This window comes from Telmatherina bonti, assembly GCF_933228915.1.
Source record: "Telmatherina bonti genome assembly, chromosome: 23".
Classification (NCBI taxonomy): domain Eukaryota; kingdom Metazoa; phylum Chordata; class Actinopteri; order Atheriniformes; family Telmatherinidae; genus Telmatherina; species Telmatherina bonti.
The window spans coordinates 12,359,496-12,380,184 of NC_136632.1; the positions used below are offsets into that span (position 1 = coordinate 12,359,496).

At 42.1% G+C, this 20,689-nt stretch overlaps 1 protein-coding gene across 1 annotated transcript in view; it reads right to left on the reverse strand.

Moving 5' to 3' along the window:
* The window catches only part of grm8a (glutamate receptor, metabotropic 8a), a gene marked incomplete at both ends in the record, with an annotated part of 304,303 nt that overhangs the window by 156,087 nt on the left and 127,527 nt on the right, over positions 1 to 20,689 (reverse strand). The gene's annotated exons all lie outside the window — the stretch shown is intronic.

A 20,689-nucleotide genomic window follows, 5' to 3' on the forward strand; every position in this document is an offset into this window, starting at 1 on the left:
TAGGTCTACCCCAGGAATTGGATTGTGGCGGCGCCAAAAGCTGGCATGCGTTGAGTGAAAAAGGAAGTGAGGGGACACAGAGAAACAACACAGGAATGAATCAGAAAGACTGCTTGGTTTCAGAGAAATAAACAGACACAGAGACAGATTGAGAGCATTGATTACTCTTCCCTCGTCCCAGCATCCCGACATGGATCGTTGTCGAAGCAACAATGCAATCGCAGAGCAGACAGAGTTGTAATTCTGCCCCATTCACTCCCAGCTAATCAGCCTCTGCCAGCTCCCCATCCATCAGCCTGTTGGGCTATACGTGTGTGTGTGTTTGTGTTTGATAGACACTTACCCACACAAAGGGGAAGTGAGAAACAGACACGGACAACACAGGGATATGTCCATACACAGGTCTGTAGTAATCCAGGCTGGATTTATTATTGCGAAGGCAGGACACAGCAGAGGATGCCTGCCTTAAGCCCAGCAATCAGCTGCCAGCACTGCCAGGTGGAAGACAGCGGGAGCGTGTGTGTCTGTGTGCGTTTAACGTAAAGCATCACATTCGATCCGCCACTGCGGAAGAGTCTGATCGCAAGGTTGGCAATCTGAATAAAAAAAAAAATTAAAAAAAAAGTTCAGGTGCTGCATAAATTGCAAAAATAAAGAAACAAATCTCATAAGCCAGTGTGTTAGTCACAGTTAAAGACACAAAGCAAATAAACATTTCAACAACAATAGGGCCCTGCCATACTTCATATGGCGAGGACCCTAATTAAATGTTGAAAATGAGACGTCATCCGCAAGCATGCAGCAACATGCAGCTTAAAGCGCTAGGAAATTAAGAAATGTATTTCAATTAAAAAACAATATTCACATTATAGAGAAATTGAAATGTTTTAGCATAAAGAAAAATAAATAAAAACAGTATTAATAATAATTTATTAGAAGAATTTAATTCTTTGTTGTGGCTCTGATGCTGCTGACCCAATGGCTGAAAAGCTGATTGCACTTTCCATTACAGACTTACAGAAGATGTGCAACATCTTTCTGCAGACAATGAACAATCTTAACTTCCTGACACTAAAAAGTTTGCTCTGTTCCTTCTGTGTTGCATGTCCGGCCCAGTCGGCTGTCCTCAACTTCCTCCAACTCTAATCCCTTCATGTAAACATTGTCTTGTTTCTCCTGAAGTCACCGATCAACTCTTTTGTTGTGTTTGTATTCAAGATGAGGTGATTATTTCCACACCGTCTCACAAATTGACTGATCCATTGTCTGTATTCAGCTTCCAATGTCCATCACGGACACACACCACACTGCAGCATTATCAGCGTATCAATACAGATGACAGGACTCGGAGTTGTATTGGAAGTCTGAGGTGTACGGTGTGGAAATAAAACGACCCACAACCATCCATCCATCATATGGATGGACCTAGATGTATCTATCTAACATAGATACAGGTTTAATAAACAGGCTGCACATCTCAACCTCAACATTCTGCTCTGCTGAATCATACATTTATGAGCTGCTGAACGTTGTTGAATTTTGATGCTGAACTTTGTTCTGAACTGAACCTATTGGAAAAACATGTTTGACTCATTAGCTCTGTCCAGTCCTCCATCAGTCTGACCCCCCTTTAACTTAAAGCCAGTGATCTTTTTCATTCCTGACCACACATTCCTCACCTTGTTCTACTGCCATCATCTTAACTTTACTTCCAGTCTTCAAGTATATCACTTCCATTTGCTTTCCATTGTTAACTCTTGCAGTCATCTTAAATAGGCTGCGATGATACAGCATCCATACACACCTGGAACCAGTCCTTCCTCCATAAAGCAAAGACTTAATTCACCTAAAGTCCTGACTTTTGGGTGATTGTGATGGTAGGTAAACTGTTTAAATAAACCATTCCAGCCATCCCAGCTATTTAAAAACTACTGGATGTGTAAATGATACTAGTATGTTAACAATAATTCCCAAAACAATGATTACCTGAGCCAATTGAAGCACTTTGAAAGGATCATTTTCACACACCTGAAGGTTTCCAGAACTAGTAGGATGTTTATAATATTTAGGGTTAGTCAATTAGAATGAATTCATCCAACATAATCCACATAAATTTCTTTCAGTGCCAAAGTGATTCATTAGAAGTTCCTACAGGTGGTTTTTACTTGAACAATTTTGAAGTTTGAGTAGTTTGAGGTAATTGGAATTGGTTCTTCTGTGGCCACAGAGTACCTGTCAGCTTTACTTCTTAGTCAGACTTCCTGCCCAGCCAGTCTTATTTTTGGACGAGCATTGCAAGTGGCCTGCATGCACATGTATATATTAGTGCACAGCAGCCAGTTAAACCAAAAGAGTTACTCCCAAAAATATTAATTCTGCTACTACTGTGTGCAGCTGATCCAATCAGAAACATCATCCAGGAGCTGAACGTTCTACTAATCACAGAAAGCAGCAAACTGTGTGATTGTTGTTTGGACAGAACACAAAACACACACATAAATATTGCCGCTGCCCATTGTGAAGAAAGAGAAAGAATCAAACTGTGTCGATCAGAAAATGTAACATATTAAATAAATAAACATGCAATGCAGAGAAGTTAATGCTACTCTTTTCATTTAGGAAATATCCGTAAAGTTACGGAAAGTAGAATTAAATACAACTAGGAAGAGGATTTCTTTTTAGAGCTTTGCCTCAGATTCTCAGGTGAGTGTTTTTGACGGCTTTTCAGCTCCCTTGTAATTCTAAATCCTGCTCCCAGTTTCTCCATATTGAAAGCAAACTTGTCTGATTGCTGATTTCTACAGGAAGACGCTGACTACTGACTTTCTCTAATGTTGTAGATGCAATGTCGTTGACTGGATTATGGATTTGCTCAATACAAAGTAGAACTGCCCCGCGACCCTCCATCGGACTAAGCGGTTAGGATAATGAATGAATGAATGAAATTAGAACTAATACCATTATTCTGTACTGTGTCGCTCTGTCAGCATGTGGGATAAAACATGTTTGATATATATTTCTATGCTGTGTGCTGCAGCAGGATCAGTCAATATTGTGACCAATCGTATACATAATTTTGTATTTGCATAAAAATGAATGATTTGTACACCAGTAACTTTGCTAATGTTCTCATTGACATATAGTCTGCGTGCCTCATGCAGCCATTGATGAGCTCGATATGCAGGACAGTGCAAGATTTTCTAATGGGCCATTATATGTTTTTTTTGCATCCAACAGTCAACATCGAACACACCTTTTGAAAATTCTCTGTTTTTTTTTTTGTTTTTTACATCAGCTCAATAGTTTGGAAAGTTTCCAGAGTGGGTGAAAACATCAAAGTTAAATACTGCTTTGATCTCTAAATGTAAATCTAATTTTCCATAAATGATGTTTAAAGCTTAAAGACACCAAGCTACGCTAAGCCTTTTCTTAAAATCATCTAAGTGACAGTTTGTTTAATGGTGACTTTTTTGTTTTTAACCAGATGCAGTGAAAGAGGATCACATTTAAATGACAGGGAGGTTATGTTTACTTAAACTCCTATTAAATACTTTTAAACGAAGGTCTATCTTTATTAGCGTGCAAGAACTAACAAACATCTAGTTTTGGATGTCATTTTAATTTTGCATTGACTTAGTTAATCTCTATTAAATTATTTATTCACTGCTTTTCCCAAACTATCTTTTTTCAAACGGTGGATATATTGCAGGTCGAAGCTCTGAAATGGAATCCTCCCTGCACCTTGAGGTTTTACAGATAAATACGTTTTTTTAACTGTTCGAGCCAACATCGGTTCTTGCCATTTATTTTAACTGTGACCCCCGAGCCTTGCTGTGCAGAAGCAGATGAAAAATTGAGGACAAAGAAAAGAAAGAAAGAAAAAAAAAAACAGATGAGGATGGAAAAAGAAAAAAAAAAGTCACTGGAGCAGAACGGTGAAGAGGTTTGAAAGTGCTTTTAAGTTGTGCAGGCAGGTTTCCACTCTCAAAAACACAAAGTGTGCACATCAAAACAGTGCGCGCACACACAAAACACACAACACCACACACACCATTATCCACATAAACTCCCATATAAACGCATAAACAAATATGCTAATACGAAATCGGCGCTAAAACCCACATACACCCCCACCTGACAGAGGCTGTTCAAACACACAGACACACACCTTTACCAGCTGGTGCAGTAATACTGCTGAAATTATTTTCACGGCTTGGGAGCAACTGGCTGAGCGTTTTGACTCCCTGATCCGCTTGCAGACTTGAAGAGGCCAAACAGCGACAGGAAATGGAGGGCACCATCACATATACGTCCACAAGGACACACTTTTTCTCCGTATCTGTCTTTGTCTGTACCGCTGTCTGCCCAGCACCCTTCCTTACCCTGCCAAAAGGGAATATGAGGAGCTCTCACCTCTGTCAAGAAAACCACTGGAGCTGAAATGGACACCATACACACAACTCAGGTACAGTTTTAAAATGCATCAGAAGCACTAAAGTACACTTCGCAATGGTAAAAGAAAACTCTGGTAAAGTATTTGGTGGATGGAAAATGCCGGCAAATTCTGAAACTGGTCAAAATGATTGAAACTGTCTGCTAAATGCTTTACATGATTATTCTGTCAGTTCCCAACTAGTCACTGGAACAAACCCAAAAAATACTGGAGTGGGTTTACAGGTTTTAAAAAAAAAGCATCTAAAGCAACAGAGTTTAACATTAATCAGTGGCCATTTTCTTTTCTTTTTTTTTTTTGGTGTTTCACTGGGGAGGCTAGGGGCCAAATGCTTAAAATGGCTTCTTCTTTTAAATGGAGTGGATGAACTTCACAGCGCTGCTGCGATCGTCATAACCCTGATGACCTCTGGCAATACTAAAGCCATCCATAGAGGGCTGCTAACATCTAATAGATATGGTCAATTCCCACCCAGGTGCAAGAAAGCCAGCATAAGGTTAACATCAGCCAGGATAGAAATTAATGTTTAGAATTTTTTTCTAATTTTCTAATCTAATTTTTTTTCTAGAAAAATCCCAAAACGCCAACTGAGTGCAACTAAACTCATTCTGGACATCTCCACACAGAAAGTAGAAAGTGTAAAGAGTACAACACAAACAGGAACATTTTAAACAAGCCAGCAAACAGCTGAGAGTTCGGGGCCCTTCGGAGAGCAAAGACAGCTTCACCTTGAGATGAAAACCACAGCTAGTGTAATTAGTTACAAATGGATGGGCTGATGTCTGTGCACGGCTCCCCATTTGTGTGTGACTGTTTGCGAGTGTGGTGATGAATCATGTAAGTCTTAAGCGATAAGGGAAGTGTAACCAAGGACAAGAAACAGAGTTAATTCAACCCAAGAGACACATGTTGACAGTTGAGAAGTCTTTGTGTTTTAGCAAACGATTGTCGAGCACAAAAGTGATCTGAAAACTACGTATAACTTATGAACAGATGAGTGATGTACATATATAATGGGCATCAAAGTACATTTTAATTACTGTGCAATTCCCTGTTGCTGAATAAAACAACTTAAGCTAGCAGCAAGATAATGACATGGATCGCCCCTATTGTGGGGGGCGAGGCTGCAGTGAACGGCAAAAGTGGCATAGCTAGGCAAAAAGGCAGAAGATTAGTGTAGAGTCAGAGAACTAATTAAATGAATCTGGAGATAAACGGCCAATTATTTTCTCTGTACCGCTCGTTTCCTTCGCAGCTCTGCCTTGTGTCTGAGGATGAAGACTTTTTTTTCTTTTTGAACAGGTGAATTTACTTGGCACACTCAGGCCTTCTTTCTTTGATTCCTTTTGCTACAAGATCCCATATATAGTCACTAGTAGAAATATTCTACCCACAGCCTCTGTTCTTCCCTATCCACATCCATACACACAGCTCTCAGTCTCTCTGCTAGGATCTGAATGTAGATGTGGCAGATGAGGTGGTTTTAATCCCAGCTGGATTCCACTGGGAGAGAAGGACGGATGCTAGAAGGAGAAAGGGCCGTGACTTGATTAGTAAGATGTCTTCTGTAAACCTCTTCCTCTATAGTGCACGAATCTCACACGTTGCACACTCACAGCTTGACATAAGAGGCTGTAGTCTCTGAGCCTGGATGTATGCTGCATTTACCCAGCAAGGGTCAATAGTAGGGTGGCATTGTGAGGTGTACTGCTGGCCAGCTGGAGGAATTGAGGTGGAGAATGTTTTCAAGACGCTTCCACTGTCTGAACTTTAAGGTAGAACACTTCCAGGCTGAAATACTGCTGACTTTGAATTTTGTTCATTCAAAGCATAATTTTCTGTAGGGAATCATCATTCCCTGTGATGTGTGATATGAAGCTTTGTTTTTTTTTCTTTATTTGGTTTCTTTAACCACCATAAGACCCGATTACCTCCACAGTTTCTTGCGAAACCACTCTGTGACCTATGCATCACTTGTTATATCATTTACCAGTGAGCTACATTGGTGTAGCTCACCTCCCGTGGGCTCACCATCTGCGGGAGGAGCCGTAGGGGTCGGGTGCAATGTGAGCTGGGCGGCAGCAAGGGGCGGGGACCCTGGCGGTCCGATCCCCGGCTGCAGAAGCTGGCTCTAGGGACGTGGAACGTCACCTCTCTGGTGGGGAAGGAGCCTGAGCTTGTGCGCGAGGTTGAGCGGTTCCGACTAGATATAGTTGGACTCACCTCGACGCATGGCTTGGGCTCTGGAACCAGTACCCTCGAGAGGGGCTGGACCTTCTTCCACTCTGGAGTTGCTCATGGTGAGAGGCGCCGAGCAGGTGTGGGCATTCTCATCAGCCCCCAGCTTGGTGCCTGCACATTGGGGTTTACCCCGGTGGATGAAAGGGTAGTTTCCCTCCGCCTCCGGGTGGGGGGACGGGTCCTGACTGTTGTCTGTGCTTATGCGCCGAACAGCAGTTCAGAGTACCCACCCTTTCTGGGGTCCTTGGAGGGAGTGCTGGAGGGTGCTCCTTCTGGGGACTCCATTGTTCTGCTGGGGGACTTCAATGCTCACGTGGGCAATGACAGTGAGACCTGGAGGGGAGTGATTGGGAGGCATGGTCCCCCCCCTCTGAACCCAAATGGTGTTTTGTTATTGGACTTCTGTGCTCGTCATGGATTGTCTATAACGAACACCATGTTCCAGCATAAGAGTGTCCATATGTACACCTGGCATCAGGATTCCCTGGGCCGCAGTTCAATGATCGACTTTGTAGTCGTATCGTCGGACCTGCGGCCACATGCCTTGGACACTCGGGTGAAGAGGGGGGCGGAGCTGTCAACTGATCACCACCTGGTGGTGAGTTGGCTCAGATGGTGGGGGAGGAAGCCGGTCAGAGCTGGCAGGCCCAAACGTGTTGTGAGGGTCTGCTGGGAACGTCTGGCTGAGTCCCCTGTCAGAGCGAGCTTCAACTCCCACCTTCAGCAGAGCTTCGAACATGTCCCGGGTGAGGCGGGGGACATTGAGTCCGAATGGGCTGTGTTCCGTGCCTCTATTGCTGAGGCGGCCGGCCGGAGCTGTGGCTGCAAGGTCGTTGGTGCCTGTCGTGGCGGTAATCCCAGGACTCGTTGGTGGACACCAGCAGTGAGGGATGCTGTCAAGCTGAAGAAGGAGTCCTATCGGGCCTTCTTGGCCTGTGGGACTCTGGAGGCAGCTGATGGGTACCGACGGGCTAAGCGGCATGCGGCTTCGGCCGTTGCCGAGGCAAAAACTCGGGCATGGGAGGAGTTCGGCGAGGCCATGGAGAAAGACTTCCGGACGGCTTCGAGGAGATTCTGGTCCACCATCCGGCGGCTCAGGGGGGGGAAGCAGTGCTCCGTCAATACTGTGTACAGTGGAGATGGGGAGCTGCTGACCTCAACTCGGGACGTTGTGGGTCGGTGGAGGGAATACTTCGAAGACCTCCTCAATCCTACCAACACGGCTTCCCATGAGGGAGCAGAGCTGATGGACTCAGGGGTGGACTCTCCTATCTCTGGGGCTGAAGTTGCTGAGGTGGTCAAAAAGCTCCTTGGCGGCAAGGCCCCGGGGGTGGATGAGATCCGCCCGGAGTTCCTTAAGGCTCTGGATGCTGTGGGGCTGTCCTGGCTGACACGCCTCTGCAGCATCGCGTGGACATCGGGGGCAGTACCGCTGGATTGGCAGACTGGGGTGGTGGTCCCCCTTTTTAAGAAGGGGGACCGGAGGGTGTGTTCCAATTACAGGGGAATCACACTCCTCAGCCTCCCTGGTAAGGTCTATTCAGGGGTCCTGGAGAGGAGGATCCGCCGGATAGTCGAATCCCGGATTGAGGAGGAGCAGTGTGGTTTTCGTCCTGGTCGCGGAACAGTGGACCAGCTCTATACCCTCTCTGGGGTCCTGGAGGGGGCATGGGAGTTTGCCCAACCAGTCTACATGTGCTTTGTGGACCTGGAGAAGGCATTCGACCGTGTCCCCCGGGGGCTCCTGTGGGGGGTACTCCGGGAGTATGGGGTACCGGACCCCCTTGTACGAGCTGTCCGGTCCCTGTACGACAGGTGTCAGAGCTTGGTCCGCATTGCCGGTAGTAAGTCGGATTCGTTTCCGGTGAGGGTTGGACTCCGCCAAGGCTGCCCTTTATCACCGATTCTGTTCATAACTTATATGGACAGAATTTCTAGGCGCAGCCGAGGGGTTGAGGGGATCCGACTTGGTGGCCTCAGGATTGGGTCCCTGCTTTTTGCGGATGACGTGGTCCTGTTGGCTTCGTCTGGTCGTGATCTCCAGCTCTCGCTTGAGCGATTCGCGGCCGAGTGTGAAGCGGCTGGGATGAGAATCAGCACCTCAAAATCTGAGACCATGGTCCTCAGCCGGAATAGGGTGGATTGCCCTCTCCGGGTCGGGAGTGAGGTCCTGCCTCAAGTGGAGGAGTTTAAATATCTCGGGGTCTTGTTCACGAGTGAGGGAAGGATGGAGCGTGAGATCGACAGACGGATCGGTGCGGCGTCTGCAGTAATGCGGGCTCTGCGCCGGTCTGTCGTGGTGAAGAAGGAGCTGAGCCAGAAGGCGAAGCTCTCGATTTATCAGTCGATCTACGTTCCTACCCTCACCTATGGTCATGAGCTGTGGGTCGTGACCGAAAGAACGAGATCTCGTATACAGGCGGCTGAAATGAGTTTCCTCCGCAGGGTGGCTGGGCTCTCCCTTAGAGATAGGGTGAGGAGCTCAGTCATCCGGGAGGGGCTCAGAGTAGAGCCGCTGCTCCTTCGCATCGAGAGGAACCAGTTGAGGTGGCTCAGGCATCTGGTCAGGATGCCTCCTGGACGCCTCCCTGGTGAGGTGTTCCAGGCACGTCCCTCGGGGAGGAGACCCCGGGGAAGACCCAGGACACGCTGGAGGGATTACATCTCTCGGCTGGCCTGGGAACGCCTCGGGATCCCCCCCGCAGAGTTGGCAAATGTGGCTGGGGAGAGGGAAGTCTGGGCTTCCCTGCTTAGGCTGCTGCCCCCGCGACCCGACCCCGGATAAGCGGCAGAAGATGGATGGATGGATGGATGGATGGCTACATTGGTGTGTTGGGCACAGACACAAACATCTTGTCTACTCTTTTCTGTTTTGCTCACAGTTCATGAACAGTTACTAATGATGAATAAACATGTTTGGAGCGTGTTCATTGAGCTGTTCCTGTTACTAGTTCTGCCTGAGTTGAAAGATATAGCTGGGGGTAAAATCACACGGGCTACATGCTGCAAAAATCACAGTGAATATATTCCAGGATGCAGGCATGACTGAACAGAATTGTTTAGATTCTTACGCTGGAGATGATTGAACATTTGAAACAAATCGATTAAACTACATGCTTCAGTAATGGAACCATAACACTTCTTATGTTATGAACAAAAGTAGGCTAACATAAATTTGCCAACTTTTTCGGCTAATGGCACTCTACTCCTACATTTACTGATAATGATAAAAGGTGTTTTAAAGTTTACTTTACAGATGGTTTTCTTTAGCTAGCATGGATGTCAACAAAAGTGTGCTGTAGCATCTGTTACTTCATCCAATTTGCCATGTGAAACCAGTCAACAAGCTAACACCCATGTTAGCATGCTAGCAGCTGTTAGAAAAGACTGCATGACAAAAAGATGTAACCAATGGTTCTGAAACATTCAGGTAATAAAGAACTGCCATACAGTTTACTTGGTGGTGGAACCAAAATATTTCCATCTCCAGTAGATTTCCAACAAAATACAGTCAAACTTCAGTCAATACCAATTCAATTAATTTATATATTTTCTTAATTTGGTAGCATTAGCTTCTTTTAATTTATATGATCATCCATACCTGATGTTAATTTTTCTAAATGAAATATATGAATTGATGGATATCAGGCCTCAACAAGAAAAAAAAAAAAAAAAGGTAAGACATTCTAAACTGGGGAGTGAGTTGCATAAACCATGCTAATGGTTTAATTAGCATTCCCACAGATTTTATTGATTGTTATTGCAAGTGTATAACTGATTGTTTTTAGAAGGGAGTTAAGACCAGCAACCTGATTTTTCTTGTAAGTCACAACCCAAAAAGGCTGAGAACCACTAAGGCTGACAATGAGCTGTAATCTGTTTATATATATCTATATTGTGAATTGGACAAAATAACATTGTTAAAAAAAATGTGTGTAGAAAAAAATTACTGAGCTGCTTAGGCAGCCACCTCGAGTTAAAGGAGAAGTTACTGCAATTAATTTTCATATATATTTTACATTGACAACCCGAAGCACTTTCTATTAAAATTTGAGGAAGTGAAAATCCTGTCGAATAGTGCAACTTAAGTCACATTCGCATCAGCCTTTTTGATTCAAATCCAAATGCATTTGCTCGGAAAGTTTGATTCATTTGGAGAAATATGCCAAACAAATTCTGTTTTGGATCAAAGAAGCGGACTCGGTTCATTTCAAGTAGACCAAATACAGGAAACCGACTACAAAAAAAGTCACCGCCTGTATTGAACCTAGCATTGCATTAAGGGTCCTCTGCCTCATCTGTTGTTCATGCTGTGCCCACTGTTGCAGCGTATTTCTGCATTATACTCATAAAGGACAAATTAAATAACCTCCATGTTTAGCTTGCAAGTGGAGGAAACAGAGTTCTCTTCTTCACAAGGGTCTTGTTCTCTCTATTGCTGAATACTAGTGCAGCGCCACCTTTAGTGAGAATGGGAATATGTTATTCTAATGGTTTTGCTCATTTGACCAAAGTGCAGCATGAATGCGATCTCGGTCTGCATGGATACATCCCCCTACTAATGAGCCGAGTCCCCACTTGTACTGAATCTAGCAGACTATCCTGATGTGAATGCACCATTTTGCTTAATAGTCAATCTTTCACATTTGTCATGCATTTTAATTTTTCACTTAAGAGAATATTACAAAAACAGTTCGTGGAATGTTGTTTTTTTTTTCACTATTTAATCAACGATCAGAAAGCCAATGCTCTCCGCTATCAATGCTAAGTGCCAGTAGTAGCACTGGTGATTGTGTAGTACTGCAACAGTGTGGAAGCTCATGCGTTCAGCAGCAACATCCAGGTTTTGTATTCACATATTACTGTAACCTAAAATACAATCTATTTCCAGCCCTCCCTAAAGCAGTTTTTGCAAAACAAAGATTTTGCTGACTGCTGTGTGGGCTTGGCTGAAAAATTAGTTGTGCAGAATTTCCTACCAACTCCTCCTGGGAGTGGCACAACGCTGCAGCTGAGCAGCATCCAACAGAAGTAGGACATATTCTATTTCAAACAATGTTGGAGAAGCAAATATTGAAACTGTGTTGTATTCAGTGAGAAAGTCACGGGACAAGAAGGGAGAAGGATGACGAGGCACCATTAAACGAGCTCCGTCACGACAGCAAGCACCCAAGACGACACAATCAGTGACCCATGACATATGCTAATAGGGCTTGAGCACCTACACTCTAAAACTTTCAGGTGCTTAGCATGCGCATACACACTCACAGGCAGAGTCAAAAACCCCAGTGAATGATTTCACAGCAATTAATATGGCTGTTTAGTACCTGTAATCAGATTGCCTTGCAATTATTACAATGTAATCACAAAATAATCACCTTGGAATTCCCGTGGCTCTTCGTGTAGGTGTACATCATCCACCAGTGTGTTTATGCATATATTTCTAATGTGCATTTTTGCAAGTACATGTGCATTTTTGCCAAGCCAGGGAGCACTGTTGCTCTACAACAGGATCATTACTCTGCGTTGTGATGCTCTCACGTCTCATTTCTTTCTTGATTCACAATTTTAGTGCACAAAAAAAAGAAGGAAAGACGCTGGACTTCTTCTCCTTTACGTTTTCCTGCTCCCCTCGTGTCTCATTTATCAACTTTTTGTCACCTCTGCCATCCCCTCATCCTCTTTGTATGGTTCACATCTTCAGAGCTGCAGAGTAAACAAGTGACTGACTGCTGCCACAGCATGCGGCTCTGCAATACACAAAAATAGGGAACAAAACACAATGGTGACCGACAGAACACATATACCCATAATGCTAAGGACTGCTTTATCCAGACTTGCACACATACACACAAACACACACATACAAAGCGACCTGACACCACAGAAAATATCTATGTGCTGACTGTCACAGCGTGCAGCCTCAAGTGAACTGGCTCCAGACGTGGACAGAGACAAAGATGGACAGATAGACTTCAGCAGGCAGACACACACACACACACACACACACACACAGCTGTCATATCAGCAACAGCACAAAAATGACGCAGACAAGCTACAAAAGTGGGAACATCTCAAGTAAAGGGAGTGATCAAAGTAGATGAAAACAGATGGACATTCTCTCAAATGGATTCTTTAGCTCTGTCAGCCTTTAAACAGTTGTCAACATCCAGCGTAATGTGTTTTTCATAAACATTTGAGATTTAAACGGAGAAAAGCAGAACATTTTGATCTGTCAACACGAGTTGGAGAATTTTATCAACTGATTTGAGGCTGTATTCAGACAACTTGATGCTCTAAGGACCACAGAGATTTGCACACTTTTAAGATGAAAATAAAAACAGACAAGGAATTCGTCCCCTGGTATTTCGTTGGGTTTTTTTTTTTTTTTTTTTTTTTTTTATGTCTGTGTCACTCCTGTTTCCTTTAAGTTAACCCTTGTAGGCCTGAACCAAAAAAAGAGGGAATAAAAGTCTTTTTTTTTTATCTGAAATTTTAGTTGCCTTTTAAAAACTGTAAAAATAAAAATAAAAATTTTTTAAAAATTACAAAAAAAAAAAAAAAAATATATATATATATATATATATATATATATATACATACATATATATATATACATACATATATATATATACATACATATATATATATATATATATATATATATATATATAGCTTTTTTTTCTTTGTATATTTAGTGTTTATTACAATGTGTTCTGTCAAAAATAAAATTTTGCACCTTTGTACTACTAATGTATTCACCAGAGAGGAGAAGTAGAGTATCAGATTGTGTAAAACAGAATTTTGAGCCAAGATTTCACAACAAAATGAAGAAAAAGATCTGACAAATAGTAACATGGAAGAAAAAAAAAATATATATATGTCATCTCAGGGTTAATTCAACCAATTAAATATCATGTCTGAAATTTGAATATCAGTCAACTCAGACTGATTTTAACTACATTTTCAAGAGATTAAAAAAAAAATTAATTCAGTCTTTTTCAGACTTTTTGCATTCTTATGAAGGTCTAAGTCTTTACTTAGGGGTGTCCAGCTCCGGTCCTTGAGGGCCACAATCCTGCAGGTTTTCCATGTATCCTGTTCCAACACCGCTGACTCAAATCAATCACTTGTTGTTCAAAAGTTCACAGGCTGGATGCATTTAATTGAGGCCAGGTGAGTTAGAACAGGGACACATGGAAAACCTGCAGGACAGCGGCCCTCGAGGACCGACTTTGGGCACCCTGGTCTAAGGAGTCTATACAGCAAGACAATATCAAGCTCTCTGCTGGATACCTCTGCCAAGGAGGTTATGTTTTCGTTGGAGTTTGTTTGTTTGTCTGTTAGCAACATTACTCAAAAAGTTATGGATGGATTTTGATGAAATCTTCGGGATATATTTGGGGTGTCACAAGGGACAAATGATGACATTTAAGTGGAGATCCGCAAGAGATCCTAGATTCCGGTTTTTAAATAAAAGGTACAAAGCAGCCACTGACTACCACGTAATTGTATGCAGTGGGTGTGTGCGTTATGCTTTGATTGGCCGATCGGTATGACTGACCCCTCTTTCTAATTGTGTGATACGGTAGAATCACGCCGATGTCATCATATTTACATAAATGTGACCAATCAGCACTGAGAAAGCAGGAAATGTTTGTGATGCTGAATCACTGACAGCTGTTGTCGTCCAATCAAACTGATGTTACCAGGCACAAATTTTTTTATTTTGTCCGCCTAACCACCCCCAAAGCACAGTAGGAAATACAGTTGCTTTACTGAATGGAGTTTTATGTAGGCGGATTAAAGTTTTGGAGGCAAAACAGCAAAGGTAAGGCAGAATATTTAATGATGTTTTTCAAACATGATGCATAAATTCGGCCTTCTTTTGACTCTGGTTGAGTGAATCATGGCCATAGCGACATCAAACTGGTATGTTTGGAATTTGTGGGATGTGTGCTTTCAGTAGAGGTGCTGTTTGTTCATTTCCATGCCGCTGGATGGACACGGGGGTCAAATATTTTTGTTTACGTATTTCTGCAGACTTTGTTAACTTGGTCTTTTAAATACATCCGCCGGAGTTTGTTTGTTTCTTTGGTTGTCTGTTAGCAACATAACTCAAAAAGTTATGGATGGATTTTGATTAAATTTTCAGGATATATTGGGGGTCTCACAAGGGACAAATGATTATATGTTGGTGGAGATCCGGAAGAGATCCTGGATTCTGGATCACTTTGAAGTTATGTTGGGTGTTAATCACAATATGCTTGGCGGAGGTGGCGCTCTCTGAGTGCTGTAGTTTCTCTTATATTTCCACCATTTGGATAAAAGAACAGCACTAGTAAACACACATATCAATCCATCTGTCAGACAAGGGTCTTACATTTACCTTCTTTATTATAAGTGGAATACTGCATCTTCTGTGAGAGTTGTGTAAATAAATATGTAAAAATGGCAGCGTTAGCTTATTATCACACTAGTGCTGTTTACTAACCACAGATGTTTGAGCACTGAGATCATTGATAAAGAAGTGGAATCTGCAGCACTTGGGTTTGTGGAATAGTAGAGACTTTGTTTTCCAAAGCATGCAAGAGCTTCTGTTTGTGCCTTGTAACATAACCGCTGTGAGACAATCAGTAGTACAATATAATTGCTCAGATTCAGTCACTGCTTTACAGCAACTCACAGTCTCTCCATCATTTATGAGCTACTTTCACCACTCCAGCACTTTTCTGAGGTTAGTGTATGTCCCTTTACACTTTAAGTTCCTCAAAAACAGCTCTCTAACGTTGCTTTTCACTCATCAGCATCATGATTTCACTACCAGTGTTGGGTAGTTATGTGTTACCGGTAGCACATTTAGTTCTGTCAGCAACTAAGAGAGATGGGAGTAATGACTTTAAAATAAATGGTGTTACTAAGAGCGTTACTTTTTTCGGTAACATGTAATTTAACTAATTACTATCTCCATGATTCCAAAGCTGTTACCGTTACCATTACTTTTGCAATTAAAATTCATTTTTGTTTTGGGTGGACAGCAGTTTCACGTGTTGGGATTATATTGTGCTACTGCTGTAGATGTTCGAGCCAGAAGTTGTCCCGATTTATTTTTATTAACCAAACTCAATTAATAGTTAACACTGAAGAAGCAGGTAGTGTTAGGCTGTAATTCCCCCCACTGATGCTGACTTCATCTGACCGGCTGGTTAAGGGGAGGAACAACCACACAGTCTCATTGATGATGAATGAATGATGAAGAGCAGATGTCATGGCAGACATGGGTAGGTCAGTGTGTGCAGCCGCACACACACACATGCACGCAACCAGACACACAAACAACCTGGACACACAGCAACGCTGAGTCCAGAGAAAGTGTTTCTTCATGGTGGCTGTAGGCAGGTAGAATCAGTGTGTAGCATCTCTCTTGAGGAGACGGAGACCTGACATCCAGCAGGCTGACAGTAGTGTTGATCATTATTCGTTTAGTATTTTGTTCCATTTAGTTTCCATTCCATTCATTAATCAGATCTAATTCAGCTTTCAAATTTAGATTCTGTTTTATTATGAATGAATGAACATTGAGATGAATTGGAAGTTCCATTAAAAATCCTTTTAAAAGATAAAGAACAGAGGAAATATGATCCTTTCTATCTGTTTCAGCTACAGGTGCTTATTTTCACAGCATGAGATTTCACACCATCAGACAGGCTACCCAGTGCTGTGGATCAGATGGTATGGAAGTATTGTGTAAAGGGTAGAATGCAGAGATGGATCAATGCTGGATTTTACATAATGTTTGACATTGTAGACATGGATTACATCTGAAGAAGTGCATGGAAACCTATAAACCGGTGGTAGAAGTTTGCACAATGGAATGGCCAGCAGAGTCTATGAAAAAAAATGTAGCCGTATCAACAATATGCACGCTGCCGTTGTGCATGAAGTAGCATGTGCATGTGGAAAGAACTCAGTATTTATTCTGTCATAACAATCGAGACTATTTATTTACTGTCGCTTCATGCATGCTCAGGATTGGAGATTGGATGGAAGTCAAGATTTGATGCAATTTGTTGGTTTTCCTTAACTAGGTTATTTATTATGAATTGGCTTGAATAAATGTGTCTGTGAAGCGCCCTGAGATGAAACTGTGGCGTTGTACAAATAAAGCTGAATTGAATTGAATATTTACTCAGGGGCTAAAACTACAAACCAGCACAGATCAGGTCTCTGCTCCTCCTGCAGCAGGCTTTACCTCAAGTGCTGCAGTTTTCAGAGTTTTTCTTTAGTTTTTTTCCATCTTAGTCCTGCAGTCCACTTTCAGACTAAATGCAGTAAAAGTTTAGAATTTAGTTTTTCCTTGACTAAAACTGGTTTTAACCTTTACAGACCAGTGGAAGGTAACTGATCAGCTGCTGTATGAAGTCATTCTGCTATCAGAGATCTTAAAAAGCCAAATGAAAAATAAAGTTACGATAAATAGTTACCTTTTTTCAGTAACGAGCACAACACCAATGACCAGTGGCTGACAAAAAAAAAAACTTTATATGTCATCTGCTGAGGACTAAGCCTCATGTCTTTACATAATAAAGAAGTTCCTGCCATCGTAAATGTTGGGTTCCTTAAAAAGGTTCATGCTGTTGAAATGCTAGTAGGGGAGCTACACACACGCACAAGTAAAAATACAAGAAACTCCTGGTCTAAAGAGCACCTGAAGCCCCCAACCTCAGAAGAGTGCATCTCATTGTGAGATACAAACCCAGTTTGACAATATACCTGTCTCACAGCCCAAAGGTCACTGGGGAAAGCCTCAAACAGTTGCCTATGTACCAAGATTAGCTACTCTAAATAGTCCTGAGGTGTGAGTGGGAATGGTCTTTCTGTGTTGGCCATGCGATGGACTTGCAACCTGTCCAGGGTGTACCTTGCCTCTCACTCGTGATTGCTGGGATAGGCTCCAGCTTCTCCATAACCCTTAACTGAACTAAGCAGTCAAGAAAATAAATGAATGAATGACATAACCTGTACAAGTTTAGTGTGTGCAGTGATGCACATGTGCCGAAATTAGGGCCATAAATTTCTAGACTTGTGCTGACATGGAACATTTTGCAGAACATATGCTCGTCTGAAAATTCAAGTGAGAAAATTTTCTGCAGCTTTCTGATTCTTCAGTTATGCCAACGATATGCTTATTTTTGTACTTTTACTGCCATAATACATCGTACACTTACTATAAAATGATAGTTTTCCAGGCTTTCTAGATCTGCAAAGATGAAATATCAGCTTGTCACGAGCAGTAGAGTAAACCTTAGAAAGTGCATATTAATAACAAGCCATCAACCTCTGGCAGTCCATAATCATGGGAAGAAAAGCAATGTTTTCCTTAACTTTTTTATTTTTGTGTGTGTCTGTGTGCGCACAAGAGGGTTGAGTGAAGTGGAACTCACAACTGATAAGGTGATAATTTCACTCTCTGCTAGTCACATCAGTGGTCTCATCACCATGTTACATGAAGCATAAAGCATAACAAGAGAACCACACATAGAGATTCTACAGAAAATATGATTGTTTGCAAAGTATAGATGGCAAGATGTGGACCAACAACTCCCTAAAATGTGTGTAGTTTGGGTCCATCATGCACTATCTTTGCAAAAACAAGACAAAAGGTGGATTATTATAGATTTTTCTTTTAAATTATCCATTTTGAACAAACACCTCATGTAAGTAAACCAATGGGTGATTTTCATCCAGATTATTTTTTAAACACTTGAAACAGGGACATGCTAAGTCCTGATTTTCTCCAGATGGGTACCTTCATACCAAAGAGAAATACTTTTGCCATAAAGAAAATGAAACGAGGCAATAACACTCATGAGTTTAAACCTTATTAATTACAGCTGTGCCCTGCTGTTTTCAGATGTCTGCTGGGATTTAATGAACTGTAAAAGAGCAGGCTTTCCACAGAATGAAGTAGCTGTGAAAAGCAAGTACTATAAGCATCACTTACGCTAATTAAAAGGAGAATGAGCATTATCTTTTTGCTATAAATTTAGTTTACTTTGCTCCGACAGATACAATTGTGTAGAAGCGCGTAAAGGTAAATGTTGCCATAGCAACATATGCTCACGCTGCAGCTCATACAAATGCCAGCCATAATCGTACCTACCATTTAAGACGCCGAGGTCTGGACCTCGGTATTTTTCTCCTGTGTACTTAATAAAATTAAGAAAACGAAGGCTTTTGAGCTTTGCGGTTGGACTAATTAGGGGTCATGTGCAGATTGATGCTGAAATATTGATTACTCCCATATCAGCTGTTTATATTCTTCCGTTTCTTAAATTAAATGTCAGTCACATTTTGATAATTATCATTAACATGAACACAGTAGAAAACAAATCAGCTCTTAGGATTGGTATGAACTACTTCTTCCACCTGCCATGGTCAGATGCGAAATAAGGCATAGTGTAGCGACACAACAGCGCACTACTTATTTACGCCTTGGTGATCAATCAATCTGAAGTGCCTTTATGTGTGGTAATGTGTCAGTAACACAAAACACAAAAGCACAGTTTGGTGCTCTTTAAACATCTGATAATCAATCAGAACACAGAAGCAGAGGTGATGAGGTTATGATGAGGTCACATGAAGAAGAGGACGACAGGCAGGTTGTATCCCGGAACGGATGGAGAAAATGTGGAGTTGTTGGACATGTGTAATACTATCACTGTTTTGTTTTTTTGTTTTTTTTGTTTTGTCTTTTTTTTTTTGGAAAGTCTTTCCATCCATCAGTTGTTTAGGATTTTTTGCTGATATACAGAAATAATTAAGTGTTATAAAAAGCTGCATGAGTTTAGCTTGGAGTGGTAAGTTGGTTTGGACGTAGCAATATGTCCCTGAGATCGGCTCACCGCTTTTTAATGGGCCTAGAAAAAACGTTGGCTGCAGACATAGTCTGTATATAAAGAGATGGACGGAGTCTCTGTGACGTCACCCATAGGTTTCTGAAGAGCTGAATTGAAGCTCGGTGGGCGGTTCCTACCATCGCCATGTTTGCAGCGTCATGTGCGTCATCTCGTCCGGAAAATACAAATATGGGCAAAGTGGAGCTGAGAGGGGGGCTGTGAGCGTCATGGTGGATGATTGACATCGAGCGAACTCCGAGCTTTCTGTAGCTAAAAGCTAACCAAGCTAACCCAGAGATAACAGGAGATAACGGGAGCTAACCAGCTAATGGAGGTAATTGGGCTAACGCTAAGTCACGTTATTAACCGGCTAACAACCGCGATTGTTCTACGTTCTTCTCACTTGAAGCCGGATATCGGTACCTGTCAATCAAAATGACACGCCCCTAAATATGCCGAACTTCGAGATTAAATTACTTTTAAACAGGTGAGTTAAAAAAAAATTCACTCCCCCCACAGTTGTCATGAAGGTAGACCTGACCTATAAACCGAAAATGGATTTTTGAACCAGGCTGTAAACTTGTTTATTTTGTCTGTGAAGTTGGTCTTTTTAACATGGGAGTCTATGGGGACTTGCTCTGTTTTGCAGCCAGCCCCTAGCGGATGAAGGGGGAACTGCAGTTTTATGCAATTCCACATGGGCTTCACTATTTACCGCCGGAGGTTGCCGCTTGGCTGCAAAGTAGTTTGTTCAATGGATCAGGTGGCATTAAAATGTTCATTTCTGAAAATAACCCTGCTGCTGTGAGCTTCAAAAAAAGAAAAAGAACATGAGAAAAATATTTGATAAGAGACAAATCATTCAGTCTCATTTGGTTAACTGATGGTTAACGAAAGATTTTTTTTATAGTATAACTAAATGATGGATAATAGCTGGGTTGTATGTCTGTGTTGTTCACAATAAAATCTGATTGACCATAGATGTGTTTTGTTATTCCAGATAAAGAAAAACTAATGTACGTTAGACAACTATAAATGGTTTTGGAACACTTTGACAAGAGAAACGGAGGAGGAGATGGGAAGTTGAGAAGAAAGT